Genomic DNA, 14,595 nt, shown 5'->3' with positions numbered 1-14,595 from the left:
AGAATCCCCCTGTCTCATGCTGTCTTAGATCTTCCCTCCCATTCCCCACTGGTGGAAAAATAAAAAAAGAAAGGCTGGCTTCCGTCCTGGCTGGTGACGGAATGGTCCGGCTCTGCGATGAACCTGGCTGATGAGGGGCTTCAGGTTCGTTCATGAATAATCCACAGTCACATCTGGATTCACATATTTACCTAAACATAGACAAACCCAAATTATCTTGGATCTGCTGATGTATTTCTATCTGATGCTGTGTTTTTTCCCTAAATATCTTGCCCCACCATCTCACGCCTCCACATTTCTCTTTCCTCCAAAGACTTAACAACAAAAATATGTGCTTCTTTCCCCCCAACATTCTCCACCCAAGCCATGGGTGTAAGAATTTAGGAAATAGAGTCTTTTTTTTCTCCCCTTTAAAGTGACTTAAAGCAAATTCGTGAATACGTGTGGCATGGAAGATATCAGAACACCTTAAAGCAGTGATACCTTCGACACTGCATGTTTTAACTTCTCCTTTTAAATGACGCCTGAAAACGATCGTCTCAACACCAAATAAGGAGCAGCCTTCGGGCACACACGTGCACACCCAGTCCTCCTTTCTGTTCTACCCGCCCTCCCAGGTTTTTTTTTTTTTTTTTATTAGAAAACACTTGAAACTTATCATGTGCAGCAGATGGGAGTAGAAATGCAACTTGAAGACAGTTATATAAATATATCCTTGATGTCTGTTTTGCTTTTCAATTTGCAACAAAAAGTACAAAGGTAGAGCGGCGCGCCAGCGAGGGCCGCCTGTGTCTCCTGATATCCGCTCCAGATGTTGGCTAGACTTCGTGGAGCCGGGCTTATGGCACTGGGGCTGGAGTCCGGGTCTCCTCCTCCAGGTGTGATGTCTCATGCTGATTCCCCCACATGCTTGCTGGCCTTGTCCAAACACTTCAGGCTCCGACACCGGCCTCCACCACCCCTCCTGACCCCAATTTACCTTCTCTGATTCCTCGCTCTCAGCGGTGGGGTGGGGAGGGTCAGAGGGTGGTCTAGAGACAGGGTCACGGGCCTTGCTTATCAGTTTGCCCCTTCAAAAATGAGAACCTTAAAAAGGAAAAAAATAAACACAGAGGGAAAAAACACTCAGAAAAAAAAAAAAAAAAACCAAAACCATAGAAAGGGAGAAAAAAAGGAACCCCAATGCTGTTTGCTAACGCAGACCGCTAGCCAGCAAGAGGCTCCCTGTGCACACCCCTTGCTGTATTTCGGGAGTCGCTGGGACTGTTTGACCCCCTGGGCCTGGCAGAGCGCTAATGGTGGCTCTCTGTTTGTACATGCTTGTAAAGGATTTTACACCGTAATACGTTAACTTCCTGATTAAACAGTGCTAAGCACAGAAGTGTATCATAAATCTTGCAGGCGCCAACTTCATTTATCTGAGCGTTGGTTACTGTCTGGTGCGGGTAAACAGATGACAGCGGCATTTATTACGATGTACGGCCCCGCAGAGAAGTGCTATTAATAATCCATGCCCTGCGTCCCCTCGTCCCACAGACACCCTTGGCTTTGAGAGTGAGCCAAGGGCCTTACTGTCTCAGGTTAGGGCAGGGGTCTTAAAGAGTTTGCACACAGAATTTCAGGCAAAACTGAGAATTACAAATTGGCGCCTGCCCTCTGCCCCACTGGGCAGTTCGGGACACCAAAGGGTGGCTGGTCCCAATGGACTTGAGGGGTCACAGTTCTGTACAGGGTTCTGTAATTGGAAAATGTCTAAGATCACAGCAGTTCCAGGGGGAGTGTTAGGAATGACAGAAGCGTTAAAGGTTGGGGACAGAAATGGGAGCCTCAGGCCTAGGGGGAGTCCATTTTCTCCCTGGGGCCTCTAGAAGCAGGAAACAAACTGCATTAGGCGTTATTAGCACGGATGGGTCTATTCCTCGTGTCTGTGACAGAGGACAAACCCTGGCATATTATCTTCCCTTTCCTTCTGCTTCCTCGTAACAAAAGGAACCAGTCTTCGTTGGACATATCTTTACTATTTTGAATCCTCTGTGTGTGTGTGTGTGTGTTTGCGTGTCTGAGGTGGGGGACAGAAATAGACCAACCTGTGGATGGGAAAATAGGGGGAAAAGTCTGAATTTATACTTGCTTTGGAATTCAAATTCTCAATTATATGTGTAATTAGAATAAAGTAAATGTTGGTCCAATCAAAAGTTGCTAAGATATCACTCATTCTTCCCTGAACTAGCTAGCTATCATTGGGCATAACAATGAATCTGAACTCGATTTTTTTTTTTTCACCTGTAAAATGCGGAATGAAGGTTCCCTTGAGCTTATATATGTATAAAGAGAGATATTTATATTTCTCTCTATATATATATCTATATATAGAAATAATTATGAAAGAACTTAGAGAAGCATTAGACAGAAAGTGTTCTTAAGGGGCACCTGAGTGGCTCAGTCGGTTAAGTTTCTGTCTTCGGCTGAGGTCATGGGATTGAGTGCTGCATGGGGCTCCTTGCTCATCGCAGAGTCTGCTTCTTCCTCTGCCTGCTGCTCTCACTACTTGTGCGCCCTCTCTCTTACAAATACATAAAATCTTAAAAAAAAAAAAAGAATAAAGAAAATGTTCTTAATACATTTCAGGAATGCAGAGTTCAGTAGACGAAGGCTCTAAAATGCCTTCGATGGGAAAATCCAGAGTATTCTGCTGTAAGAGTCTTACCTGTAATTAGATTAATTGATTTATTTACTTATAGAGAGGAAGGGGGTGGGGTGGGGAGGGGCAGAGGGGGAAGGAGAGAGAATCTTCAGCAGGCTCCACACCCAGCACGGGGCTCAATGTGAGGCTCAATCTCACGACCCTGAGCTCACGACCTGAGCTGAAATCAAGAGTTGGACGCTCGACTGAGCCACTCAGGTGCTCCAGTTTGATTTATTTTCAATAAACACATCTGAAGCTCAGCGTGCAAGGCAGGGGTACAAGGTGAGTGTCCTAGATGTGCGGGACACAGGTGAGACAGACGTGACCTGTCCTGGGATTTTGTTCTAAAGGGGACGCAAGTGGCGGGCCCTCTGGGCAGACCGGACTTCACCGTCTGGCTCCACTGCGGGGACAGGGAAGAGGCGTGTGGCTAGTGGGAGGGGAGGGGCTAGAGAAGGACGAGTGGGCCTTGGCCGTAGCCTTCCTTGGGCAGCTGCCATGTCTCTTAGGAAGAAACCCGGGGAGCCATCTTGGGTTATTTTCTTTAGCTTATAGCCCGCGGGGCCTGATGGGGAATGCACTTCCTCTCTCCGGCCCTGTGCCCCGCCGGCAGGTGCCGGCTTCTCTGCGCCAGCCCTGTCTTCGCTCCCGCTGCCCTCGCCTGCCCAGGACTGGCTTCTCTACTCTCCATCGGGTCAGAGCTGATTTTCTCCCTCAGGATTCTAGCTCAAAGGTCCCTGTGAAGTCTTCCCCTGCTCCTGGGCAAGTATTAATCATTCCCACGCCCTGTGCTCCCCAGTCTTGCACGCACATTGTTTGACCCGTCATTTATCAACGCAGCTGCCTCGGAGGGTGGGGCAGGCCACAGGCCTCGTGTCCCTGCGCTCCACATCCTTGGCAGCAAAGAGGGCTTTCGGAGAGGGCTGTTGAGGCGACAAACAGTTGCTCTGGTGCTCTCGGTCCGGGCGGTACACACCTTTCCCTCCTGGTCTCACCAGCCCCTCTCAACAATACAGCAAGGGAGGCGGTAGCACCACATTTTGGGTCAAGAAACTGAGGTTTAAAGAGATTTAGTAACATGTTCAAGATTGCACAAACAGTGTTGTAATGGAAACAGGATTTGAACCAGGTGTTTTTGATTCCAGAGACTTTGATTGGACACGGTTCTGTGGGGAAAGAACCTGTAGCCAGGCCTGGTGAGAGCAGCTGGTCAGTGGCTGCGGACGGTTCTTTGAGCAGGTGGCCTTGGTGTGGGGCTCACTGCTCTGTTCGCTAAGGCTTCTGGGAAACTGGGTGGAATCAGCCATGGTCTACGGCTCCTCAGGCTTCTGGTCATGAGACAGGATTGTGCAGGGCCCCAAAGTGCGCAGTGTGTGGACAGAGAGTGGGTCTGGGTACCACAGGTACCGGCCTGTGCCCTGCAGGATCGTGATGACCCACGTGGGGCACATAGGTCTGTACTGCCCATGCAGAGAGGATCAAAACACAATGTTCAGTCTTACAGTAGTGCTCCTTATTTTGGTTTTGCACTGGGACTGCCCGGGAAATGTTTTTATGAGACCTAACAGTTCCCAATGTCTTCCACAAGGAAACAGGTAAAGATTGTCAAGGATAGTTCAAACTCAGTGCTCTTAGAAGCAAGGGGACTCAAGCTCACCTGACAGCTGGTTGTCAGGGGAAAATATTCTGGAGCAAGATAGGCAAAATGCTAAAAAAAAAAAAAAAGGCAAAATGCTGCTTGTGGCCCCCTCCAGCCCTTGTCCTGGTTTTGTACAAACCATGAGCTAAGACGCCTTTAATGTTCTCAAAGTGTTGTAAACAATGTCCTTAAAAGGGTAAAACCAGGCAGGAGAAGGCAGTGAGACAGTGCCCTGTGTGGCTGGCGAAGCCTGAGAGAGTCCGCTTTGCGAGAGCCTGCTGACCTCTCTCTTGGAGGAGTGTTTTCCCAGTGCGTTCCGCAGCTCTGCATCTGGCCAGTCTGGGCAATACGGACAGAGCGGACGTAAGCAGACAACTGTGCCGCCAAGCCCTCAAGAGCCTGCAAACCTTCGACTGATTTGACCTACGAGCTCCTCCGCAGGATCACCTTGAGAATATGTGTCCCAAGACTGTAGTTTGAGAATAGCTGATGTATGAATGTTAGTACGAAGACCTCCCTGCTGGTTAAAGTCGAAAAGAGAAAAGTACAGGCAGAAGTTACAGCTGATAGTCAGTTTTTAAAGATGCCCGTCTCATAGGTTTGACACAGGAAGGACTGAGACAACCCGACTTATCTCAACTGCTTTTCCTTTCTTGTGGGGCAGATAATTTTTAATTGCACTACAGTGTCAAAATTTATATGGAAAAATCATATTATCCCAGGCAAATGCCTTCAAGGTGTTTGAGAAGGCCAGGCCATCAGTTCCTGAGGTTTACTCCTGGGACATGTGATGTTTGCACAGAAGAAAATTCTTTACAAACTACAGCGTAACTCAAGCCAGACTGACTGGTTTGTTGAGCTCCCAGGCCACCAGCAAGCCTTGATTAATTATTTAACGAGGAGTCCGTAAAAGGCCAGTTCTGGCCAAGGTAGACAAAGTCCAAGCAGCGATGAACCAGGATTATAACAGCGCTCAGCCTTCCTTCCTTTTGTCACTTCAGACATTAACAGGTACCTGTTATGGGACAGGCTTTGTGCTAAGGGCTGGCAGATACACACATAATCGAAACATTTTTTGTCCTCTAGAAACTCATAGTTAATTGATAAAGTTGGTGTTTATTAGTCACTGACTGTAAGACTCCTGCAAGAGAACACTGGCCTATTTGGATCTCCTGATTAACAGAAGACAGCAAGGAGCTAGTGCCTCAAGTACAGTGAAGAACGGAACAGACAGTCCCTCCCCTCTTGGAGGTCCCAGCTCCATGAAGAAGACAGAAATGTGCATTCAAAGTCGTGGGGCAGGGTGGCTCTTACAAGAAAGATACTAAAGGTTTCCGAGAGCCACGATGTTGATTGGGGGCGGTGGGGTGAGTGAGGAGCTGTTCATCTGGAGAAGAGCCTTTAGAAAGTGGTGGGGACTAAGGCGTTCACAGGCAGAGAAGGGGAAAGACATTCCAGGCAGAAGGAATGCTATCTCTGAAAGCAGAGGGATGTGGGAGAGCTTGGCATGTTAGGGTAGGGGGTCCTGGACCATGTGGTCTTGGAATTGGGACTGGGAGGGGTCTGCAGGCCAAGCACGGAGCCTGTCTCTATGCTGTATTGTTGGGGGGCATCTCGAAGACTTAAAGTACCCGAGTGATGATCAGTGCTACTGAAGTTGGATTAAGTCTATGTGCTTCTTGCTGTTTTGTCAGATAGGTTGAAATCTCCCAAGCCAGCTGCTTTCTGCTGGGGGAGTTTCTCCAGAGGGTCTCGGGGAGTTTCCTTATAGGAAAGTGTCAGGCCTTGTGCAATTTCATAGTGAGCTGTTGGAGAAGGCAAGGCATCATGGAAACCACAGGCAATACAACAAGGGACAAAATTTCAAAATTCAGTTGTTTCAAATCTTATCAATATCGTTATTATGAAGTCAGCTGCTCTCTCAAAAATTAGGAATGTGCTTTTGTAAAACGACACAGATAAGAACCCACTGTTAGAATTTGGTTCAAACAAAATGTGTTGGGTTATGTATGGTCCTTGGCCAAAAGCTTCAATCTGTAAATCAGGAAACACTTGGTGGGTTTTTGTTGATAGTGCCTGAGAGCCCTCTTTTCAGAGTATGAGCTTACACAAATTCATCTTTTTTAAGGGTGAAAATTTGCCTGGGTCTTAAGTGTTTGGCAAGTGCCCTTCCGTTGAGTGGGGCGTGCATGGGCGGTGAGCAGGAGGATGGCTTTAGCGGCCAGCCAGAATTCTGGGTCTGATTCCGCCGTTTGTCAGCCTCCTCTCTCGGAAACAGTCTCAGATTTTCATTGGTTATAAGGATTTTAAAAACTCAGAGGGAACTTGGACACGATTTAGTCTGCTCTTTTAATTTATGACTGAGGCCCTCAAGGCCTGGTGGGTGAGAGGCGTGGGTGGCCCCAGGCCTGGCCAGGGTCCCTGGCTCTGGCTCCAGGCGCCTTCTGTCCTTCTTCCCAGCTCTGTTCTTCTCTGTCTCATCTGTGAAGGGAGAAGCGCATTCGGAGCTGGGCTTTGCTCTCCTTGCACACGTGAAGGCGCGGCCACGTGCAAGACACGGGGCTCTTGGTCTTCATGTCCTTCCGTTCTTCTGTGCCTCGTCATCCCTCGTCGTGGTGGGAGCTTCCACGTTATGATGGAAAGGATATATTAGCGCCTGAGAAGTTCTAGAGGATGCATCAACTTCTTAAACACCTGATGGGGACAGCTTCTTTGTTAGGTTCTTCCTACTCAAAAAGGGTCTGGGGATTAATAGTAATGGGATTTATGTGTATATTACTTGTCATGTGACTTACTTCACAAAATCCCTAAAACCCTGGGAGGGTAAGCATTTTTATTGCGAACTCATTATAGAAGAAACTAAGAAGCCGCAGATGGAGTTAGCTGACCAAACTGATGAAGAAAGAAGGGGTCACTGGCAGCGTTTGAGACCAGGTGATTCTGACTGCAGGTTCTAGCCCTTCCCCTGGGGCTGCTGACTTCTGCCTACGAGCAGCTCTGATCTGAAGGTCCAGGGTCAAAAAGATGTTTGCAGTAGTAGCTAGTGTTTCTGGAGCACTTACTGTCTGGGAGGTGCTGATTGAGGCCTGGGACAAATGTCTACGTGTCACCTCATTCCTTCCTCACCAGCAGCCCCATGAGGAGGTCCTGTTTGAAACGGTTCTGGAGATGAAGAACCACAGGAGTCAGGGTAGGTGGCCTTCCCCACCCCACCCAGGGATGCAGGCCTGGACAGTTTGCAGAACCCTGTTCATTCTCCTCCTTCCCCCCCACCCATGGCCATCACGAGCTTTGTTCTGCCAACAGAGATGAATATCTGTGGGTGTTTCAAAGATAGTGTTTGGCAAACCTTTACGGTTCATCACAAAATAAGAATTCATTTTTATTTCCCGTTCAAAGGCAATATGTGAGGGGCACCTGGGTGGCTCAGGTAGTTAAGCGGCTGCTTCAGCTCAAGTCACAATCGAGGGGTTCTGGAATCAAGTCCCACGTCGGGCTCCCTGCTCAGCAGGGAATCTGATTCTCCCTCTTCCTCTGCTCACTCATTCTCTCTCTCTCACTCTGTCTCTCAAATAAAGAAATAAAATCTTTTTAAAAAGCAGTATGTGTGCACTCACACATGCATATACACGTACACACTCCCACATGCCTAGAACTACAAGGCACTAACACACATGCACTCACACATGTACACACTCCTACACACATATGCTCACATGTGTACACATGTGCACCAACACACATGCACTCACACACATAATCCTACATGCATACACACATACACTCAGACATGCATACACATGTGCACTCACACACACACACTCCTACAAAAATACACTCACACGTGCATACACATGTGCGCTCACACACATCCATTCACACACATACAAAGTCCACACACATACACTCACACATGCGTACACATACACGCACACACAGTGACAGGATAGAAGTTTGAAATGACAATAGCTCAGGGTTGCTCCATCAGCACTGTCAGCACCAGGCTTGATAATTCTTGAACTGTGGGGCCATCCTGTGCCGGGGGGACGTTTGGCAGCCTCCTGGCCTCTACCCACTGGATGCCAGCAGCCCCTGCCCCCCCGAGGTGCGACAACCAACAACGAACCTCTGCACACGTTGCCGGTGCTCTGCCAGGGGAAGAAAACAGCCCTGCGTGGGAACTAACGCCGCAGATCGCACACTGATAGATTTTCCATATTTTCTCTGTTATATTCTCTTTATTAAAAGAGAAAATCTGGTTGCAAACTACTAAATTTACCACCTGTTCACTAATATTTGGAAATCACTACTACAGGATTTGGGATCCAGGGGGTGCTTTGTAAAGAAGCGGAGGTAGAAAACAGTGACTTCCAGGAGCCGTGTGTCGTGGGGACTTTATAATTAATGAGGAGAGCGGTAGTGCAAATCTGAAACACAGATAGAGTATCCGGGAGGTCTTATGTAGGGGGCACTGAGCCTTTCAAAATATGAAGATGGTAGACTGCACGGGAGGCACAGTAAATTGTTGAGAGCCGAAGTCTGCTCCTGAGCATCTGGGGAGGGTTGATGCAGCTGGTAAGACCGTGCGGAGTCCGCTCCCGACCCCCTGAAGGGTTGGGACACCAGCGCCTTCAGGATCTGAGAATGTAAAATGATAAGAGGGTTTTTTTCAGTGAAGGATTTATTTGCAAAGTCTACCCATAAAAAAGACAGATAACTATAAAAAAGTAAAACAAGTAAATATAACCAGAAAAAAACTACAAACAGGAGGTTTTTCGCTCCTACTTAAAGGGAGGGTGAACTATATACACAATTTTGTTAGAGCTCCAAGTCCAAAATCACGCTCAGTAGCAGCCGTGAATTAGTGGGGCCTTCGTGAACGCTCTCCTGGTTTAGATGTCAGTGCAAACCGAGCCCCATCACGAGTGTCCAAGGGTCTGGGAAGACCAGACTAGAACCGTGGTCTGGAGTAATAGAAGTCTGAGTGAGAACACAGGTTCTACTTTCTACAGGACCTTGATCAAAACATTTAGTTACTTCAGTCTTCATTTAGCTTGTCTTTAAAATGGGGAGGCTGATATCTGTCTCAAAGCTGTCCCCAGGCTTGTAACTGCTGTGGGCATTGAAAGACACAAGCCCTACATTGCCTGGCACGGCGGATGCGTTCAGTAAATGGTGTTAAAATAAAATCCACCGTTGCTACAATGGGTCGCAGTGGTTCTCAACACAGTCCTAGGACAGTGGGCCATGGAGGCTTGCTCTGGGTCGAGGGTGGGCTGCCGGGGGCCAGGTTTTACGCCGATCAGCCAATGAGCCTTGCGCAGAACAGCAGCAGCTGAGCACGAGGCCCCACACCTCCCTGGCTAGAAGTCTCAGGCTTTCAGGAAGGAGTCTCAGAGAAAGAGCCCAGTGAGTCACCTCAAGTGTGGGAAGCGTCCTGAGGAGGAAGCACTTTTGAAAACCGGTTGGGAGTGCCTGGCCACTTAGCTACGCATCCGCATCCGCTTAAAGGGAAATCGGGAGAGTTTATCACAGTGTTGGGGCCGCTGTGCATATGAGGAGGCATTCTGGATTTGCTATCTCTGTTGCTTGGGCCTTTGAAAAAGTCTGCTGTAAAACGTTGGTGTCATTCAAGACTAGCATCAAATTAGATGCATGTCCGAGTAGAGAAACGTGCTGGGGGAGTCACAGGGGTGGCTGAGCTCTCGTGCGCATGCGCTTGCCCAGCACTGTGGCTTAGAAACACCCTGTTATGAAAGAGAACCCCAGGTCAGCTGGAGCACTTCCCAGACAGCCGGCTAGGCAAGATAATTTGCAGTGGGAAAAAGTCTAGTATTTGTCCCCATGCTTTTTCTCTTCTCTTCATTTATTTTTTTCATACGTAAGGAGATAGTTTTGGAGAAGACTGGTAGATGTGGCTGATACTTCCTTTGATAAGAAGGACGGTTCAATGAGAGAAAACCTGCAAATATATTCCATACGCTCTGGAGTAACTGTATAAATGAAGTTTGTCAGAATTACTAGTAAGATAAGGCAAGTCAGGGGAGAAGATGCTTAAAATTTGTTTATTTAAAAAAATGAGGCATTCTAGAAATTTCCAGTAAATGCAACTAGGAAAGGAACCCCTAGAACGTGATAAATGTATCTTCCACCCGAGTGCTGACCTAGGTCAGAGGGTTCCAGGATCTCGTAGTGTCCCCGCAGTAGCTGTTCTGGATGGCAGCACTCAACGCCAGTTTGGATTTTGCCTCTCAAGGGACATTAAGATGCTTTTAAAAATCTCATCCTTTGTGACTAATGGAGTTAGAAGCCTCCCCCCCCCCTTTTTTTCTTTTATTAAGATGCTTTATCAAGAAGGCCAAAAAATTATCTGGAGGAGACACTAAGATAAAACCAGTAAGAGTGACTTAAGCTTGAATGCTTACAAAATTACCCAGCCCGGTGAAAGCCAGATTTCCCTCCAGTTAATGAAACTGTGAAACTCTTTTTTCCCAAATGTATGCCCCTGGCAAACCTGTTACATAAAATAAGCCCCAGCATAGCTGTTCCTGGGAAAAGGGGGGCAGTGGACTCCCACCCACGCTCCTGTCCTCAGTGCCCCTTTCAGACACCAACCCGACTCCCCGCCTTGACCCGGAGCCCCTGACGGGTAGGCCTGCGGCTCTGTGGAGGCTGGGGCTCCTTTGAGATGGCTAAGTTCCCGCTGAGTGGTGTCAACCAGGGACATCCTAAAGCCTGAATGGAAGAGATGTTTTGTAGGACCGTTTCTGTGGAACTTGGGGTCCACAGAGATTCTCCTTGGATGTCCAATATACATTGTCAGCACTTTTTTTTTTTTTTTTCAAATCCAGTTCCTGCTCACATGTGAGAATATCCTCGTAATTATGAAACGCCGTGGTTGAATTCTGGTCTGGAGGAACTGAAGTCCACTTGTCACCTGCTCATTTCCTTTGCTCTTCTGTTCTGGCACACGGGGTCAGCATCAGAGCCCTCTCCGGAGCACCGCGCCGCTGTGCGAGGAAGTTCACAAGGAGAAGAAGGGAAAGTGTGGCTACTGAAAAAGATGATTCATGGGGCACACGGGTGGGTCAGTGCGTTAAGTGTCCGACTCTTAATTCCGGCTCAGGTCATGATCTCATGGTCCGGAGATCAAGCTCTGCTTGTGTGCTCTCTCTCTCTCTCTTTCTTTCTCTCAAAAAATAAAAATTAAAGTTATTCGTGGGCTTAATACTGTGTGAGTGTGTGTTATATGGGTACATACGCATATGTATGTGTTTTCTCTCTCTTACGACTGGCTGCAGACAATTAACAGTCTTTAGTCTCCGCTGCTTTCAGAACTGAAACTAAGGCTTTGTTGCAGATTTGAAAGGTTGTACAATATTCGAAAGTCCTACATCTATTGGGAGGAAGTTACTCTTAGGCTGAGGTTCAGTGTTCTTATGTTTAGGTTCTGGAATAAAGTGGGATTTTCCCTTAATCAAAGAAGGAGAGTTTGATTCTTCAAAGGGCAAAGTGATTTCCATTTGCTCTCCGCTCCCGCTTTCCTATGATCAACTTCTGAAGAGAGTAGAGAGCTTGAGAACACACCAAAGGGAGAGGTTTCTCCCCGAACACACATAGGTACTTTCACGGCAACCTGCACGCCTTTTAAAGTGATAAACTGTAATTGTTGAAAACCTGGCTCCCTTCCTTCCCTCGGTAAGGAGGAGAAGTCTGCCAATTTGAACTTTAATGGTCTCAGCTGTTTAGGAGTGCTGTAATCACATTGTTAGATTCATTCTGCAGCTGGACTAGTGAATTATAGTCATTCAAAAACCAGCTTTACCTGGTTGACTCCGGTTTTCCAACATCTGTACCCGTGTGGGTACATGTGTACCTCTGGCCTCTCCTCAGCCAAGGAAATCTTTAATCCTGGAGGAAATTGTTACTGCTGCTCTCCCGGTGCCCTAGACAGCTGTGCCTTCCCTCGGAGAGGCCCCCCAGCCAGCGGGACGGGGGCTCATGAGGCTGGGGGGCTCGTACACACAGAGGAAGTCTTGTCTGTGCGGCACCTGCACTTCCTGTCTCTGCGGATTGTGTCAGGGGTCCTGACAGTCGATGACTAGTCACCCTTGTGGATCTCTCTTTAAGTTCATGGTCAGAGCAGCTTCCCTGGAAAGCCATGTCTGAGGGCGGCCATCAGGACTCTGCCGAATACAGTTTTCATCCAGATACTGGCGTTTTGGTCTGGGCCGGGCAACCCCGTGGCATTTCCTTTGTTTAATCAAAGCTCGTTCCAGCTCTCAAATGCTGGCTGATTTGTGGAGCTGCTTTATAGTTCCCATCTCTGATAGATGACGCCACTGGATTGAACTCTTCACAGCTGATCTGTGCAAAATGTTTTCAACTGGTCCAAACAGAGCCAGATACTATCCTTCTTACAGTCAATAGATTTCTGAATTTCCCTGAATTGGGGAAGGGCTCAGTTCTATCGTATCCTTAATTCACTTAATACACTCAGGGAAATTCACATAGAATTTGAGGAGCAGGAGCTCAGGCACAGGGAGCCAAACCCGCCTCTGCGGAGAGGTGTCAGAAAAGCCGACAGAGGGAGCAGCTCTCAGCAGAATGGAAGGCTGGTTTGGCCTGCTAGAAAGGACCCTTGCATGTGGCTCCTGGTTTGCTCTTGTCCCAGGTCATGTGGAGGAATGGTGTAGCGGAAGGACTATTCAGTGAATGCTTCCTGAGAGTTCTGCTTGGTTTGAGACCCGGCAGGAACTCAGAGCCCTTGTTCCCCAGCAGCTCATAGGCAGGAGCAGAGATGGCCTTGCCTGCCAGCTGGGGCTGGGGAAGGCTCCAGGTCCCTTGTTAGATGTGTGCCAGTGGCATGGAGGGTGTGTGCATTTCTTCCCAGTTTGCGGTGGGGACAGGAGGAGATGGAGGTGTCTTGAGAGATTGACAGGGGAGGGGAAGACATCCCACCTGCCGAACCCTGGAGGACAAAGGCCCAGAGACCTGGCACAGCCGGTGCCAGGTAACTCAGGCGGCCCTGCTATCCCATGAGCTACATGGTTAATCTCGAACTTCGGCTCTTCTACTTAGCCTTCGTTTAATCATCTGTAAATGGGAGATAATACCCATCTCTGGGAAGCAGGTGAATCATAAATGAGGCATGAAAACATCCCCTGTCTTGCCCAATCTTATAAAATATATCTGGGGCAAAGGCCTCCTGGAGGAGTTTGCTGGTTCCATGTCTCAGCTCCATTCCTTGCTGCATTCTGTTCCAGGCTGGAAAGGAAATTATGGAAAACTGCTCTTTTCCCTGTGGGGGCAAAATGAGCTGCATGTGATTTCACTCTGTACAGACCCTTCTTTCAATAATTTAAAAACAAACAGAAGAACTGGAGTCAGGAAGAAGACTGCAGACTTCCCACAGGCCGGCAGAGAGGACACTATGAAATCTTGGGCGTTTACAACACACATTTTGTCTCTTTGTTCACATGTGTCTGGCCCCGTGCCCTGGACCCAACGAGCAGCCCACAGCTGCTGCAAACTGATTTATCCTCTGATGATCGTTGGAGCTGCTGCCTGTAACGTCAGAGAGACACTGCTTTTCAGGCTGTGTTTGAAAGACACATGAATTTTTCTTAGCTCTTTTCTGTTCTTTTAGCCATCTGGCATTTTGGGGTGCTGAGTATGGTTAGCAACTACTGATTTTTTCAAATAGGTATTATTTTGAGATGTATGCGTTTGGAAGAGTACCAGGGATGACAGGTTATAGGATTGCTGTAAAACACCCCAAGACACCTGCCAGGCTGGACGGCTAAGCTCATTGCTTTCTTTTGAAAAGTCCTTTATGAATTCCTTTCTGTCGCTCTTATGTTAAGACGTGGTGAACCAGGGGTGCCTGGGTGGCTTCATCAGCTGGGTGTCCGACTCTTGATTTCAGTTTAGGTCATGATCTCAGGGTCATGGGATAGAGCCTTTCATCAGGTTCTGCTATCTGCTCACAGGGAGTCTGTGGTCTCTCTCCCTCTCTCTTGCCTCTGCTCATATGCACTCTCTCTCTAAAATAAATAATAAAATCTTAAAAAAAGAAGACATGTTGAACCAGAAGTGAGAGAAATCCTCCTTGATCTAAAAGATCTTATCCCCTGTCCAGTTCGGAAACTGGTCAGCAGGCCTCAGAACTGAACCAGGACGTGGAAGTGCCTCAAGCCAGGGGGTCACTGTGGGAGGTCACCCGTGCTGCTCAGCTCCTGTGCCCAGCCATTTGGGAAAGAGCCCAAGT

The 14,595-nt window shown here is 48.1% G+C and overlaps 2 long non-coding RNA genes across 2 annotated transcripts in view; both read left to right on the top strand.

The window, feature by feature from the left end:
- Positions 1–11,553, top strand: part of LOC309872053 — a 32,033-nt gene extending 20,480 nt beyond the window's left edge. Inside the window, exon 2 of the long non-coding RNA XR_014315640.1 lies at positions 11,177–11,553. This is a non-coding gene — a long non-coding RNA (uncharacterized lncRNA). The remainder of the gene's footprint in view (positions 1–11,176) is intronic.
- The window catches only part of LOC309872054, a 280,378-nt gene that overhangs the window by 49,703 nt on the left and 216,080 nt on the right, over positions 1–14,595 (top strand). The gene's annotated exons all lie outside the window — the stretch shown is intronic.

Source organism: Mustela nivalis (assembly GCF_964662115.1).
Source record: "Mustela nivalis genome assembly, chromosome: 8".
Lineage (NCBI taxonomy): Eukaryota > Metazoa > Chordata > Mammalia > Carnivora > Mustelidae > Mustela > Mustela nivalis.
The sequence above is the reverse complement of the archived record's forward strand: the minus strand, read 5'-3'. Positions and strand labels throughout refer to the sequence as shown.